The following is a 16,059-nucleotide window of genomic DNA, read 5'->3' as shown; positions in this document are numbered from 1 at the left end:
AGCTACAAACTGAATTATTTCCCCATTATATCTGTTTATCTTTCTAAATCCTCCCTGAAGAAGAGGGTATTTGTCCCTGACAGCCCCATGTGGCCCTCACACAGCCCTCAGGACTTGTTGAACTACATCTTTGTAAACTATTGTTCCAATGAAGGAAGGAAAATTAAGGGATTCCTCCCTTCCAATGGAATGACCGATGAAATGATCGCATTACCATTATCTCTTACAAATCTTCCCTCTGGTCTCATAACTCCCAGTTAAGACCTGATAAGCACAAGCAAGACTCTTGCAGTCCATTTCCCTTTAAATGGGAAATGCCAGCACACGTCTGTGGATTGGCAGAACACACAACATATCTCACACAGGAGCGATGCCACGACATTCTAAATGAGGTCCGGCGAGTGTAATAACGGTGTGGAGAAACCTAAATATAAAACATTATGTGACGTAATTGACACAGAGGAAAGAATCGGGAACTTGGCCAGCCCTAGCAAAGCCACAAAGAATCTGCAAGAGCAGTCTAATTTTGAACTACATAGTTTTTGTGAATTGTACACGAAAAAAAGATACATCAGCTCCTAGAAGAATGAGGACCACTTTTAGTTATCATCTACACTGACTTCCAGATTTCTGAGAGAAAAGGGAGCAAATACGTATTTAACTCTTGATCATGCCTTAGCAAGAGCACAGAAGGGGTGAACTTGGAGCAGTAAATGGGAGTTATGCTGAGGTGAATAGTGTTCCCCCCAAACTCATATCCATTTGAAATCTCAAAGTGTGATCTTATTTAGAAATAGGGCCTTTGAAGATGTTAGTATTTAAGTTAAGATAAGAACATACTGGGTTATGGTGGGTCCTAAATCCAATGACAGGTGTGCTTATAAGAAGGCCACTTGGACACACACACACACACACACACACAAACACACACGAAAGAAGGCCATAAGAAGATGGAAACAGAAACTGTAGTGATGCTACTAGAAGTCAAGGAACACCAGGAGCCACCAGGAGATGGAGAATGCAAGAAAGCATTCTCCCTAAGAATCTCTGAGGGCAGCATAACTCTGCTGACACTTTGGTTCCAAATTAACCCTGCTGAACTGTGAGAAAATACATTTCTATCATTTTAAGCCACTCAGTTAGTGGTACTTTGCTCCATACAGTAGCCTGAGGAAACTAATATATGACAAACTAATCCATGAGAAGCACCACGGTTATAAGCAAAATAGCAGAAAACAACAGTTGAAAGAACGAATGAATGAATGAATGATGGGTGTAATGATTGTGCCCCATCTCTCCTGCTGCAGTGAAGCCCACGAGATAAACCCAGACCCTCAAGATGAAGGAGCACTCAAATTGGCCCCTGGAAATCAGCAAGGAGTTAGGGGACTGGATAGAGGAGTTGCCCTTGGCCTCTCCTGCTGTGTGGCTAAACCAGTTCTCTGGAGTCTCAGAAAAGAGGTCCAAGCCTAAAGTCTTTGAAAGACAAAAGCCCCCACCTTCCCACCCCCCTCCCCACCCCGCATGAAGCCTATAGCCCAGGGCTTGAATTCCCTCTGCAGAAATGAGTCTAAAAACCAGGAATAAAAAAAAGCACTGAACTCTTACAATCCAAATATTCACCATAAAGCCTGCAACATTCATTCTCCAAATTGTAGAGCTGCTCTAAGGAGAATCCCCATGTGTCCCATTCTGTTCCAGTAATAGTTCTAGTCTCAGCTATTATCCCAACGGGATTACTAACAGCCTCCCCTTTACTCACCAAAACTGTCCCAGCCTGACCATGAATTATATGGTCACCCGAGTGTTGAGGAGTTCCCAGCACACAGCAGAGAAAAGTCGTGTTGCACACCTGAGCCTGGGCTTGCGGATGCAGAGTGCACCCCAGCTGGAACTCAGCTGTCACCTCAGAGGATGGCATTTTCTGTTATTTGCATTCATTGTGTATCTTTAACATACTCACATATTGTTTGTTTTCATTACAGCTCATTTCAGTGGAGAAGGACAACATAGTATATATGTAATATTATATAGTACTAGAGGCCTGGTGCATGAAATTCATGCATGGGTAGGGGCCCTAGGTCTGGCTGGCAATCAGGGCTGATCAAGGCCTTTCAGTTGCTGGCCAGGGCCTTCCTTCCAGCTGCCAGCCAATGCCTCCCTTATCCTGCTGCTGGCCACTGGCGGGGGCCCTCCTTCATTCTGTGCTGCCCCCCCGGTGGTCAGCACATGTCATAGTGAGCAATAGAACTCCCAGTCTCCCAGTCAAACTCCGACAGGGGCACTTTGCATATTAGCCTTTTATATATATAGATTGTGTATCAAATTCAGAATACCAAGGATGTGTTCAATAATTGGATAAGTAGTGTTCTTAATGCTTTATGTGGTGTAGAAAACCTCGCTGGATTGTATTTAGATATTTAAGTTGTTTGGTGATACTTGGAGTAAATTGATTGCAATTTCAGAATAAGCCTGGAACTCATTATAATTATTTTATATTTAAAATAATGGAATATAGTCTCATTCACTCTCTTCCTGGCACACGATCAGGAGCAAACTAAATTGACAGTGAGGGTTCCTGACCTCACTGGGTTGTGAAAAGTAACTAGAACGTACATATGTAAAGCATGTGGCTCACAGCGGGGCTCCGTCCCCTCCACTTGAAACAAAAACATTATGTGCAGAGTAGAAATGTCAGCCCCCCAGCTCAGTGTGCAAGAATAACCATTTCCTTTATTTACATTTTAAGTGTCCATTTACACTGAGTGACAGAAATTCCGTATCACTTGGATCGTGACAGGGCGTTCCAGGGACTCCTGCCCTGCAGGGCACTGGGTGTGGGAGCCCCTGGGTGCTCAGTCACCAGTCAGAGTGGGGCTTCCTGGTCCCCACATGTGGCTCCTTCAGCTCTCCTGCTGATCCTGATGCTGCTGGGCCAGGCGGGCTGCAGGGCTGTCTTAGTTCCCAGGAGCTGCTGTTACAAATCCCCATGAACTCAGAGACTTAACACAACACAAACGCGCTATCTTCCAGTTCTGTAGGTCAGAGGTCCAACTACAATCAAGGTGTCTGCAGGGCTGGCTCCTCTGGGAAGCTTTAGGGGAGAATCCGGGCTCGCTCTTGCCACCTCTAAGCTCCTGCAGTCTGACGCGTGGCCTCCATCTTCAAAGAATCAACAAGGATTCTGCTCACCTGCTCCTTCTTGTAAGGATATTATGGTTACATTGTATGCACCTGGGTATTCCTAGCGATAGTTCCCCACCTCAACACCTTTAACTTAATCTTATCCGCAAAGACCTTTGTGCGAGGTAAGGTAACATATTCACAGACTCTAGGATTGGGTTCTGAAATGTGGGGGATGCATTATTCAGACTAGCACACCCTACACAATTGGTCCCTCCCTGGGACCTCACAGCCTCCCAGGCTCTTCTGGAAGGTACAGTCCTCTCTCCCCTGGGACAACCGTCCGCTCTGTGTTCACTTAGCTCTCCCCCTCCCCAACCCAGCCCAGGAGAATTTGTTTTTCAAGTTTGAAAGTAAAAGGAGAGCCCCTCTCTCATCCAAACATTTTATTCAAACCCAGAATCTGCTAAGCTTTGGAAGCACAAAAGCAAGTGATTTCTAGTGTGCTTCTGCTCTTCGGCCAGCAGCCTCCTTTGCCTGAGATTGTGGGCCAGGGCCAACCATCTGACTGAAGGGAGGGAGGTGAAAGGGGAAATAGGAGGAAAGAGGTTAACATCTTAAAGTAGGGGTGTCGAACTCAATCAGAGAAGGGGCCAAAATCTAAAATCCAGCCTAAATCGCGGGCCGAATGGTTTACTGAACAGTCATAAACTGTCATTGTGATGGAAACGCAGCGGAGTGCAGTGATGACAGCGCGGTGCGGGCCACATTGCAAGGCCTGGCGGGACGGATTTGGCCTGAGGGCCTTGTGTTTGACACATGTGCCTTAAAGTATCATCCAGTCCCATGTGCAGAAGAACACAGACCTCCTGAGGGATAACTCGGAGGCATGGCAGGGAGGGTCCCAGAGGACCCGGCCTGAAGCCTGGCTCCCTGCCTCACTCTGATGTCGTCTCACCCTTGTTTCCCCTGCAGCCACCACCTTACTGGGCTTTGGGAGCACCCAAACAGTGCACCACATCTGCACAGAACCTTTGTCTCCATTTCCCTTAGTGCCCCTGAGACAGGCGGGCACTTTCATAAAGAGCTGTACTTAGTACTAAGACGGACAAAAAGGAAATAGCTATAAAATACAAAGAGCACAAATGATCATGACTCCCTCAGGCCACTGTCTGACGAGACAATGCCCTCTGGCCAAGGAGACTGTTGCAGCCAGCTAAGAAGATGTCTAGCCTCTCCCTTCACCCCCCTCTCCCTCCCCATCGGAACCTTCCACTCCCAAACAGGGGGCACACTATTCTCTGACAGAGAACCAGGCAAGGCCTCTTCTTGCTAGTCTAAGTGAAACAGAGGTCCCTGTTCCCAAATCTGCCATCCCCCCTACCCCTCAGCCCCGGTTCCTCATTTGAGGGGCACCCTCAGACTGAGCATAGCACCACAGTGATTGACAAATAGATGACCTCACCACCTGTGCAGAATTTTTATCCTATTCATAGGTAAGGTGCCCTCCCATCACATATCTACAAAGAGCTCTCTAATATAAAAAGTATCTAAAAAATGTGTAACTATATTTTCCCCACATAATTACACACTTGGGGAACAGGAAGGTAAATCTGCCAAAGGAGCAAATGTAGAATTCTGGGGGAGAGACCATAATTTAGATTTTAAAGAGAGAAATACAACAGCAAACCAATTTTTAAAAACGAGCAAAGGACTTAGACACTTCTCCAAGGAAGGTATACAAATGGCCAACAAGCACATGAAAAGATCCCCCAACATTATTAGTCATAACAAGAATACAAATCAAAACTACAGTAAGATACCACTCCACACCCACTAGGATGGCCGTAATTAAAAAAACACACACAGAGAGAAAAAATAACAACTGTCAGTGAGGATGTGGACAAATTAGAGCCCTCGTGCATTTCTGATGGGAATGTGAAATGGTACAGCCGCTGTGGAGTACAGTTTGGCAGTTCCTCAAAAAGTTAATCATGGAATTATTATATGACCCAGCATTTCCACTCCTAGATATATACACAAGAGAATTGAAAACATATGCGCACACAAAAATCTGCACATGAATGCTCATAACAGCAGTTTTCATAATGGCCCAAAAATGAAAACAATCCACAAATCCATTAGCAATAATTAGCATTATTTGAACAAATGTCCAAATGTTCTTAGCAGCTCTGCTGACAAAAACCAAAAAGCGGAAATGATCCAAATACCCATCACTGGAGAAAGAAATTGTAGTATGTTAGTAAAAGGCAGTTTACTCATCCATGAAAAGGAATAAAGTACTGATGCATGCTACAATGTGGATGAAGCCAGACGCAAAAGGCCACATATTGCATGGCTTCATTTATATGGAATACCCAGGATAGGCAAACCCAGAGGGACAGAAAGCATTTGGGAAGTGACTGAGCCATGCGGATGGAGTTTTCTTCTGGGGTGATGAAAATGTTTAGAAACTAGATAGAGGTGATGATTGCACAACATTATGAACGCACTAAATGCTTCCGAATTATACACGTTAACATTGCTAATTTTGTGGTATATATAAGTATTCCATTGTGTATAGGTATACACAAGGCATATTATTTGGCCATAAAGAAGGAGGAGTTCCTATCATTTGTGGCAACATGGATGGACCTTGAGGGCATTATATTGAGTAAAGCAAGTGAAACAGAGAAAGACACATACTGTTGCTCTCACTTATATTTGGAATCCAAAAAGCAACAACGATTAAGCTCATAGACACTGAGAACAGACTGATGGTTATCAGGTGTGGGCTCAGGGGATAACACGTACTGTCTAAATGGGGTAAAAGGTACAAACTTCCCATTATAAAATAAATGTCATGGGGATATAAATAATAAAAAATGAAAATTGCTAATTTTCATATTATGTTAATTTGATGTCGTTTTAAAAAAGGAAAAAGAAATACAGAACTAGAAGTAAGGACACCAGAGATGGCGTCCTGATTTTAATACTTATTAACCATTTCAGTATGAGCAAGTAACAAATGTCTCTGAGCCTCGGTTTCCTCATCAGTAAAGTGAGTCTAATAATATCTGTACCACCTACTTGAAAGAGTTAGTTTGGAACAAAATGAGATGTTGTTTATGACATTTTTGTATCATGTACCTGTGATATAAAATGCTAGATGTTATTGCTTTGAAGTAATAGTCATTAAAATTTATATTCAGTAAAAAAATCCAAAGCAGGAAGCTTTTTATAAGATCCAAGTGGCAGTAACATTCTATTTTTAATTAATTCATCTGTTGCAAGCAAAGGGTTAAAACAGACCATTCTTATCCAAATCAGTAGGCACCAATCTTTAGAATTTACTCTACAATGTCAGGTCCCATTACAGACGTGGCCCTAGGAGAGGAAGGTGAAACCCATCACAGATCCTTTGCAGACAGGTGAGGGAAGTGTACTCATTTTATATGCCTGGCAGGCTCAAATGGCACAGGGTTACCTGTGGTTTATCAGTGTTCCTTGGAGCAGGTTTTCATAATATTTTCAACAGAGTAATGATAAAAATATGGGAGAGGAGAGTAAAAACATCTTTAGTTTAAAAAAACATAAACAGGGGTTATCTGGTGGTTGCCATGACTTAATGCTTAGTTGCCCTATTAGTAAAAAAAAAATGTCCTCTCCCTATTTTTCAGTCTGGGTTCAGTCTAATTCAAATCAGGATAATGATATGTTTCACTAAAAGTACAAAATAACTAACATAAAAACCATCCACATATTAAAGAAGTTAAGAAATACTATCAAAAGATTTCTCTCTTTCTCTCATCTTTCTTACACCATAAGCAGGCCCATAGCAATTTGGTAATAAACAAGTGAAGTCTGATGAAATCATTAGGATTTATATAGCATATTTATGAGGCTAGTAAATTGTTACTCTTCTCTGGTTTAATTTGCGTATATTAACTCCCAAAAGTATGCTAGCTGAAATTTCTTAAAAACATTTTAAAGAGTAAAATACAAGAAAATCGAAGGTTTTATAAGATTTCACAAATAATCTGGACTATTTAAATATAACTATTTTTCTTTAGAAAGTCATAGTCCTTTCATGCCACCGGCCCTCTCATAATAAAAGCCTGAAGTAAAATTATTCATTATCCACTATTTAGTAACTCACAATAAAATCTCCTAACACAAACTAGATTTATGCAGTTATGAGTTTAAGCAAACGTATAAAAGTTCCATCTAGCCAGAATATGTAAAACTGGTTTAGTTTTATTACTAAACAAACTCAATGTGTCCAGCAGCAAACACTTTAGTCCTCCAAATTCTGTAAGTCCATCATAATTCTGGAATTGTTACCCAGGCCCAAAGTAGGTGGTTCTGAATAACCAGGGGTCCGTTATAGTCCCAAGTAACACTTAATGAATTCCACATTTTGAGTTTCTATGTATTAAGTTACATATATGAATAGGTCATTTTCTCATTTTTAATAAATCTAAGGCATGTATGTACTAAGAAAGATTGCTGACTAGCATGATACAGTAAGTTGATACATTTCCCAAAAGAGCTTAGCATATTGGTTAATATTATAAGTTAATATAACACTTCTATTAGTCTCTTTGAACTATTAAAACTAGCTTGCAGCTCTAGATAGGTGACTGTTGGTTGGAACATTGTCCTATATGCCAAAAGATTGTGGGTTTGATTCCCAGTTGCAGGTTTGATTCCTGATCAGGGTGCATATGGGAGGCAACCAATCAAGGCTTCTCTCTCTCTCTCTCTCTCTCTCTCTCTCTCTCTCTCTCTCTCTTTCTCTTTCTCTCTCTCTTTCTCTCATTAATAAAAACATATCTTCAAGTGAGAATTTTTTTTAAAGGTTTGCAAGCCCCTTATTACTACTTTCAAGTTCTACATATCAGTAACTTGAGCTGTGAACAGAAAAGATCTAATAGTACTTATGATATACTGGAGTCTATCATCTATAATAATAAAAGCATAATATGCTAATTAGACCAGATGTCCTTCTGGACAACCTTCCAGACAAAACCGGGGCTGTGAGGGAAGCCTGGATCCCAGTGCCAGAGGGAAGCCGGTGCCGGCAGCTGGGGAAAGGAAGTCCTACTCTTGCACGAATTTCGTGCATTAGACCTCTAATATATAATATCTATATATATTACACACACACACAATCTTATTCACCTCTGACAAAAATCTTGAGAAGAAGGTGTTGCTTTCACCTCCCTTCCAGAGAGATAAAGCAAATTGTCCGAGGTTCCACAGCTAATAGGTCAAATTTAGACTCAAACCTGGTGTTTTTTCACTCTGGGGACAAGGTTTACACAGCCAAGTTAATGAGTTACCTCAGGAACCTAGCATTCTGACATCAAACAAGCCTCTGGGGTGTTGAGAAGAGAAAACCAGAACCAAACCTTCTCCAACAGCAAGTATTTTCTAAGGACCTGCTATGTGCCTTGCATCGTGGGGGGCGGGCATGAGAGACAGACGTGGTCCCACCTTCGGAGAGTTTACACTCTAGAAATGAGTTAAGACACTGAGCCACTGCAACTTGAAAGAGCTCTATGGGAGTGGCAGTGATAACAACCCAGAGAAGGGCCTCTGGCTCCCAGGCAGACTCTCAGGGTGATGGAGAAGAGGTAAACATACATCCTAAAATGGTGTCAATCTAATACATTTCACATGAGAACTTTGATAGATTTCACAACCATTGATAGAGGACCAACCAAGTGTGAGGCACCAAGCTGGACCTTGCTTTTTATGAGGTATTCTAAGATCTCCAGTTTCATACACACAGGCATCTCTGAAGAGAGAGCTGTGCGTCCATTGAAAGATCACAGGTATTTATTAGAGATCTCACTGATTATTCTAATAGTGGAATGAAGATAAGAGTCTCTCCATGTGGGGAGGCTGGCTGGATTCAAGGACACAGGGGCGGGTGTTCCAGACCAGATTGCATGCAGGCAATGACCACAGAATCGGGGCATTCAGACCGTGTCTCCCTCCGATGCATCTAACCGTGGAAACTCAATCAGGTCCAGAAATGAATCAATTTCCTTTGCCTGTGTCCTTAAATTTGATGAATAGAGCCTTTGCTTAGAGCTACTGAAGCTGCTATTCATCTCAGTTAGTTGCTAAATAAAACGTTGTTCTTGGATGTAATTCTGGCGAATATGACTTTGGAGATTTTTCATTTAACTATGTAAGTCCAAATTATTCCCCAAGTGATTCTACATTTGAGCTATTTTGTTCCACATGCTCCATATTTTTTTCCATGTTAGAGACTAGGAATCTGGGAAGGCCAGGTTTGCTAAAGTTGCCTGTGAATAGGATAAGCCTGAATACAAGTGCAAATTTTTAATGATAAAACAGCTAAACACATCCTCCTGAAGAACTGCTTTCCTATTCAATGCAATTTGATAAGCTAGGAACAGTTTTGGACTTTTAATGAAGACAGAGAACGTTAAAATAAACAAATAAGCCTGTGTCTTGTAAGAGAACCTGAGATTTTGGCTTGAAATAGAGGGTTTCGTTGAATCAACCGTCTTCCTAGTTCAGAACCCTGTGGTATTCTGTGGTTAGGAACTTGCCCTGGTCATGTAACTAGTAGTGGTAGAAAGTAATTGGACCCCGGGTCCTTTTTTTATTTCTTTGAATTTCTAAATAAATTTTTGTTTTTATCTCAGGGAGGCATGCTCACAGTGTAGAAATCAAAAAGAAACAACTAAAAGTCTTCTCACAAAACACACCAGTCCCTGCCCCAGCCTTCATACACCACTGGTCTCTGTCTTCAGATGGTACCATTTTGAGCAGTTGCTTCCAGCATTTACACATCTTCATTTTTCTAGATCATAAGTTTTAGTCCACAATTTTTATCATAAAAATTTCATGCGGCATGTACATATTATAATTATACACACACCTTTTCTTTAAAAAGTGTTGGGGGTGTGGGTAGCTGAAGAGAGGTCAATGGGGAAAAAGAACACATATGTTATACTTTAAACAATAAAAAAAATTTAAATAAAAAAAATAAGTTGCAAACATCATGGCATTTCATTCCTAAATGGGCGGGGGCACAGAGAATAGGCTGAGACAACCCCCCTCCTTATGCCCACCGCAGCCTCAGGGCCCACAGTTCCTTTCAAGGTGCATGAATTCATGCACTGGGCCCCTAGTACTAAATTTAAACTGATGCTGTGTTTGCTTCCTCTTTTAGACATTATCATGTGGCTTTCTGTTCTAGGAGTTGAGGATTTTGTTTTCTTACCCACCACCTATTTGTTTCACTTCTCACATCCTCACAGTATCATTATAGTACAATTTCAGGTTAAATATATTCAATGTTATATACTCTTTGTTTTTCCTGAAATTAATAATTGCCTTGGTTTTTCATTTGCTTGGTTTTTCATTTGCTTAGTTTCATATTAATTCTTCCTACAGCTTCCAAAAACCTTTCATAACATTTCATTCATAGAACAATTTTATCAGATAATCTCCTAGCACGCGCGAGCGAGCGCGCGCGCGCACACACACACACACACACACACACACACACACACACAGCTGTTTTTAAAGACATCCTCCTAGTGAACTGTTGACTGTCATCCTTGAACCACGGCTAAGTTTAGATTCCCCGTTTTCTGGGTCTCGTGCTTGGTGCACTGCCTTACTCTGGTGGGACAAAGCCTTTAATAGATTCCCGAGGACAAAAAGGCAGCACAAGGGACCACATCTAGCTTGTGGGTCACACTGCTTCAGGGAAGACTGGTTTCCCTCCTCACCTGGCATGCAGCTGTCACCCTGGCATCCTGTTCCCACTTATCCTGGGGGCTCCTGCTACCATGCTGCTGAGTCCAGCTCTGGGTACTCTATGTACTGGGTCTTCCTCTTTCTTGGTTTATTTATTCCCTTGCTTTGGTGGGCACAGTTTCCAGAAGCTTCCTGAGACCGAGGGCACAGAAGGTAAACTTTTTTAGACATCTCATGTCTGAAAATATCTGGTTTACACTTGATTAACATTTGTGCTAACAATGTACTCGAGATGGGAAATACAATAGCTTTGCTCCATTGTCTTTTAAAAATATATATATATATTTTATTGATTTTTTACAGAGAGGAAGAGAGAGGGATAGAGAGTTAGAAACATCGATGAGAGAGAATTATCGATCAGCTGCCTCTTGCACAACCCCTACTGGGGATGTGCCTGCAACCAGGGTACATGTCCTTAACCGGAATCGAACCTGGGACCTTCCAGTCCGCAGGTAGATGCTCTATCCACTAAGTCAAACTGGTCTTGGCTGCTCCATTGTCTTTTAACTCCTGGTGATGCCATTGAGAAGTCTGAAATAATTCTGATTCCTGATCCTTTGTGTGTGATTTGTTTCTCTGTTTTTGAAACTTGTAGAACTTTCCTCCTATTTTGAAATCTTAAGGTGATGTGTTTTGGTGTGGATCACTTTTGATTCATGATGCTGGACACCAAGTGGCCCATTCAGTCGAGATCCGTGTTCTTCAGTCTCCTGTAGGCTAGACTCCTATGCGGCGTCTCTCTTGGAGCTCTGACAGGTAAAGGCAGTGCTAGGAGCCAGTTGAGCCCGAGGTTTAGAAACTCAAACCACCTCAGTTCCACCACATTCTGTTGTCAAAGCAAACAAGCCAGCCCAAATTCAAAGGGTGAAGAGATGAGCACCACCTCTGGATAACACGAAGGGCAAAGTCACTTTATAAGAGAGTGCACACTGGGGTGGGGGCAGAGGGGTAGTGTGGTCATGAAACAATTTACCATACACGGGAAAATTCAGAACTGATATAATTAAGCATTCAGTGATTATACAGAAAATCCACACTGAATACCCATCTTCTTAACAAGGCAAACACAACCATCATTATGACTAATAATTTCTCACTGTTGGTTTTGTTTTGTTTTGTGTGGGTGTTTTGTTCTTTTTTAGTTCAGAAAAAGTATTTTTGCAGCAACTGTAGCTTAAGGCAGTCATTTTAGTAACCTCTGGTGGAATTAATAACCTCCTTGGTATTTTTTCTTTCTTTCTTTCTTTTTTTTAAAATATATTTTATTGACTTTTCACAGAGAGGAAGAGAGAGGGATAGAGTTAGAAACATCAATGAGAGAGAATCATCGATCAGCTGCCTCTTGCACACCCCCACTGGAGATGTGCCCACAACCAAGGTACATGCCCTTGACCGGAATCGAACCTGGGACCTTTCAGTCCGCAGACTGACACTCTATCCACTGAGCCAAACCGGTTTTGGCTATTTTTTCAACTGAAGCTTAAAAGTTATCCACTTATAACAAAATAGCACCTTTAGAATGCCCCTTCAAACCACAAGAGTTAGAATTCCAAACTTCACATCAAGCCTTGAAGGACTTTTCTTGGGTCCTGTTATTGAAAACATAGTTTTCAAGTTTCCCTGGCATGCTTCTCACTGAGTGGAAACCTTAGAGACTTTTCAGAACCATTCAAATCAGCGTATGATGTGTCCTCGGTAGGAAGAGAGAGGGGAAAAAAATCCTTCTTTCTATGTAAAAACTTCCATCTGGGCTTATGCTTGAAAACGGGCCAAGTGTGGCCAGCACTGCTGGGCAGTCCTTTGCTGGTAGCCTGGGGCGTGGAGCAGCTGTGACGCTGGGGGAGGGATTTGCAGCTGGTGACACATGGAGTTATTTCCCTTCCCTAGACCTCAGCATTCTTATGTGTTAGAAGCTGGATTAAAGCCCTTGCTGTGCTGATATCAACAGATTCTAGAAGCACGGTCGATGGGCCAGGCGTTTCTGCCCAGCCCCCTGCCACATTCCTGGGGCCTGGCGGTCTAGCAGAGGAGGTGTGCTCAGGTGAACAAGGAGCTGGCATGGCTCTGAAAACAGGCCAGGGACTAAGAGTGCAGCCTGAGACCCCAGTGAGTCTCCAGGCCCCTTCCTGCCCAGCTAGGATTCTTTCTCCTTCCCCCTGCTACCTTTGCAAATTCAACAAAGGTAGAATTTGTTGGTTGGTTGGTTGTTTGGTTGTTAGATTTGAAAACTACTGTTTGCAATTTACAAGTTCTGAATATCTTTTCTTTTGAACAATTTTGTTGTTGCTATAGGAAAGACATGCTTTTTCATTTCTGTAAATCATCTTACACCTTCCAAAAATACGTCTTAAATCATAACTTACATATTATCATAGAAGACATCCTAGGGTATTATGTTATTTGAATTGAATGAAAAAATAAAATACAAAGTTAGATGAACAGAATAACCAAACAGCTGAAAGGAAAAAACACCAAAATATTAGCAGCATTGTCTGTGGGGAATGAGGACTTTGAAAAATTTTCCCTCTTATTTTCCTGAATTTTAACCTTTTTATTAAAATAAATACATACAGGAAAAATTAATTTGCTAAAAACTACTTGTCATAATAGGCCCATACTTAGAACTACATGTTTAAGAAACAAGAATTTGGTTTTCCCTCCTAAAATCATGCAATAGCTTGTTTGTGTAGACTCACATGAAAGCAGTGGCTTGCCGTTTATCTTATATTTGACTTTAATTTTATGGCCACGAATTAGCCCCAGGACAGTGGACGCAGGTTCTGTTTATAGTAGCAGTGTCTTTTCTCTCCATGTTAACTGGCCACCCTGGTGCCCCAACCATCTCAACCTGAAAGCGCTCAGTGGCCTTTCCTCTTCCCTTTAAAAAGGAAAAACAAGCAAGCAAGCAAGCAAGCAAACAAAAACAAGCAAACAAACAAAAACCACAAGAAAAGGAGGAATGTTTCCTGAAACAATTTCAAATATGTGCTATCGGCTTTCTTTCCTAAGCAGTGCTGTGACCAGAATTCCTAGGAGCGACTGGCTTATCAGTTGATGGAGAAAAGATATTCAAGGAGAAATCCACACAGGCACTGTCAGCCCGCGGCCAGCACCCAATGCACAAAATGATAAGAATGCCAATGTTTAGAAGACCTGGAACTTTCTGAAACAGAGTCACACATGGGTTTTGTCAAGCTGATGTTTTAATGAGGAGATAGATGCCACCAATCGACTTGGCCAACTTTGTGTGTATGTGTGTGTGTGGGGGGGGGGTGTTTATTTGTGAGGATGCTAATTATATCTCAAGTTGCAGTCAAGAAAAAATTTCCCTCTAGACTACCAGCAGCTGGACTCAGAATTAGATGTTTTTGTAAAAACAGTAATGCTGGAAGTCTTTTACTGTCACTTAAAAATACTAACAATTTGAGATTTCCCAAGTTTCCAATTTTTAAAGAAAAATCATTCAGGCAATTTCTATAACCAAGAATGCAAATGTCAGAGAAGTATTTAAAGTGGAATTTCTCTCTTCTATAGGAGTAGGGTTTCCTTAAATACAATGAGAAGTCCTTACCAATAAGTGAGAATCAATTTGAATTTCACCTTTTTAAAAATATTTTTTTATTGATTTCAGAGAGGAAGGGAGAGAAATAGAAACATCAATGATGAGAATCATTGCTCGGCTGCCTCCTGATTGCCCCCTACTGGAGATCAAGTCCGCAACCCAGGCATCTGCCCTTGACTAGAATAAAACCTGGGACCCTTCTGTCCATAGGCCAATGCTCTATCCACTGAGCCAAACCAGCTAGGGCTGCATTTCACCTTATAAATTAAGCATAATATATGGCATGACTCAGTCCCACAAAACATGATTTGCAGTAGATAAATATGCTCCTAGTAACTTCACAAATGTTCAACTTTGGATTTATTATTTCAACTTTTAGACATTTTGAAATGTCTCTGGTGAGGGCATTTCATATGCTGATAAATCTCTTTAGTTTCTTTTTGTGTTTTAGTGCTGCATGTCGATGGAGTCCATAACTGTTAGATAAAACACATCTATCAGCAAAGCCTTAGAAACATTTACACCAAGACTTTAAAACTTGGCAGTGTTGGTGAATAGTAAATAACAATGACAAGGAGAGAACATAAAAATACAGATCAATTTAGTAACATATTGTCTCCAAAGAATTTTTTTTTAAAGTTGCCTGACCTGTTAAGGTAGACACATCCACATTTAGATCAATGCAGTATGAAGTAGGAATCCTCAGGGTTTTGTAGAGCCAGACTCCCTTGCATAAATAGATTTTTCCTAATTTTTGGAATATAATCAATGTTTAAGCAATCTCTTGTTTCACCATACAAGAATCATATACTTACTTGCCATTTCTCATCACTTCCCAATTATCATACTCAATTCTACCTATGCTTCCATGTCCCCTAAATTAACCATTTTGACCATTCATTTTGTTAACTGTTTGTAAAATTTCCATCCTAATTGAATTTCATAGAAGCATGTCTGTTAAAATTTCAGATGAATTTTTACTCCTCAGTTCTATCTGTTTCTAACAATACCTACCTCACAGGTGCAAAGGGAATATTGTATGCCAGGTGCTATGTCTCTAGAAGGAACTCAAGGTTAGATTTCCCTTCTGGAATGCTTCTCAGTGAGCTGAGTCTCTCATGCCACACTCTCAGGCCATTGATTTAGATGCAACAAATGTTAATGTACATAGTTTAAACATTTTTCTTATACACTTCCTACCAAATAGGACCACACTCACAGATCCTGAGGTTTAGGACTTCAATATACCTTTTGGAGGACAAAACAACCCACAAAACAACGACTCCCGCTATTGTCACTTCCTTTTGTACTAAAGGTCCTAACCAATGCAATAAGACAAGCAAAAGAAGTAAAAGATATAAAGATTAGGAAGGAAGAAATAGAAATTTTTATTCATAGAAGGTATAGTTGGCTATGCAGAACTTCCAAATAATAAACAGATAAATTCTCAGAATAAGTTTTTAGTAAAGTTTATCTATTCAAGATTAAATATAAAATTAATTTTACTATAATAGCAACAGACAGTAGAATATTTAAAAAAGAAATAATTTATAAAAATCAAACAC

Source organism: Pipistrellus kuhlii, unplaced genomic scaffold (assembly GCF_014108245.1).
Source record: "Pipistrellus kuhlii isolate mPipKuh1 unplaced genomic scaffold, mPipKuh1.p scaffold_m20_p_4, whole genome shotgun sequence".
Taxonomy (NCBI): domain Eukaryota; kingdom Metazoa; phylum Chordata; class Mammalia; order Chiroptera; family Vespertilionidae; genus Pipistrellus; species Pipistrellus kuhlii.
The sequence above is the reverse complement of the archived record's forward strand: the minus strand, read 5'-3'. Positions refer to the sequence as shown.